This window comes from Crassostrea angulata, chromosome 8 (assembly GCF_025612915.1).
Source record: "Crassostrea angulata isolate pt1a10 chromosome 8, ASM2561291v2, whole genome shotgun sequence".
Classification (NCBI taxonomy): domain Eukaryota; kingdom Metazoa; phylum Mollusca; class Bivalvia; order Ostreida; family Ostreidae; genus Magallana; species Magallana angulata.
In genome coordinates this window covers 46,699,229-46,700,478 of record NC_069118.1, presented here as the reverse complement: position 1 = coordinate 46,700,478, position 1,250 = coordinate 46,699,229, and positions in this window count along the sequence as shown.

The following is a 1,250-nucleotide window of genomic DNA, read 5'->3' as shown; positions in this document are numbered from 1 at the left end:
AAACGGACATAATAGCACTGTGCAACTTTTACTGAGTAATGGAGCAAACATTAATTTATGTGAGGAGAATGGAGCCAGTCCTCTCCATATAGCTTGTCAAAATGGACATGATAGCACTGTGCCACTTTTACTGAGTAATGGCCCCTGCGAGATGATCATGAACAATTCATGATTTTCCCGGGAATGAGAAAATGTTGATGAATATTCATGAACATACTTTTTTGATGAATAATTCATGAACAGTTATATTCATGAAGCTTCATCATTTGATAAATGTCCAATAATATGTTCATCGGATCTTCATTAACTGTTCATGAATAAGTTTAATGAATCTTCATGAACTGTTCAAAATATCATTATGAATTTTATTCATGAATAATTCATAAATAAAATTCATGAAACTGTTTCTATTAAGAAAGAGGATTTTCTATTCGTGTCCTCTTTTTTTCAGTGCAAAATGAAAAATGAACACAATGCAAAAACAGAAATGAACATGAATTTTATTTATTTTGGTCGTTGAACACAACATAAATTGGTGAACCCACCATGTTTTTACACAAAAGCACATTTTACAGTATCTTTTCACAATGACAGTCATAATATAGGTGATTCCGCCAATTTCATTCATCGATTGTTTCACTTACGAAAAAACTTGGTGGATCCACCAATGATTAGATAATGGCGATTCTGTTATTTAAAACTGCATCAAATATATCAAATACACAGGACCCTGGTGATTCCACCAATTTTATTCACCGACTATCTCACTTTCAAATAAACTTGGTGGGTCTACCAATAATAAGATATTGGCGATTCTATTATTTTGAAAAGCATAAAATATCTCATTCACACAGGCCCCTGGTGGTTCCACCAAAAATCAATTGTGAATTTGTCTGTATACAGTTTTGTATTTCATTCAAAGAATTGGTGAACCCACCGACAAAGCATATTGAAAACATTGTTTGGTGATTCCACCAATAGTCAGAGGTAAAATTTTCTAAATGTCAATAATATGTCAATATATAAATACTACACTGAACAAATTTTAGGAACTTGTCCAAATTGTAAATGCTGTCGCTATTTCAATACTTGGTGGATCCACCAATATACAATTGTGCGAAATGTGAAATGAAACTAGAGTTCCAAATTGGTGGACTCACCAAGAATTTTTAAAAGATTAAAAGCTGTTAATAAATCGCTGTGTTAAATAAAGCAGGTTTGGCAACCAAAAAAGATGAACATTTTTGCTT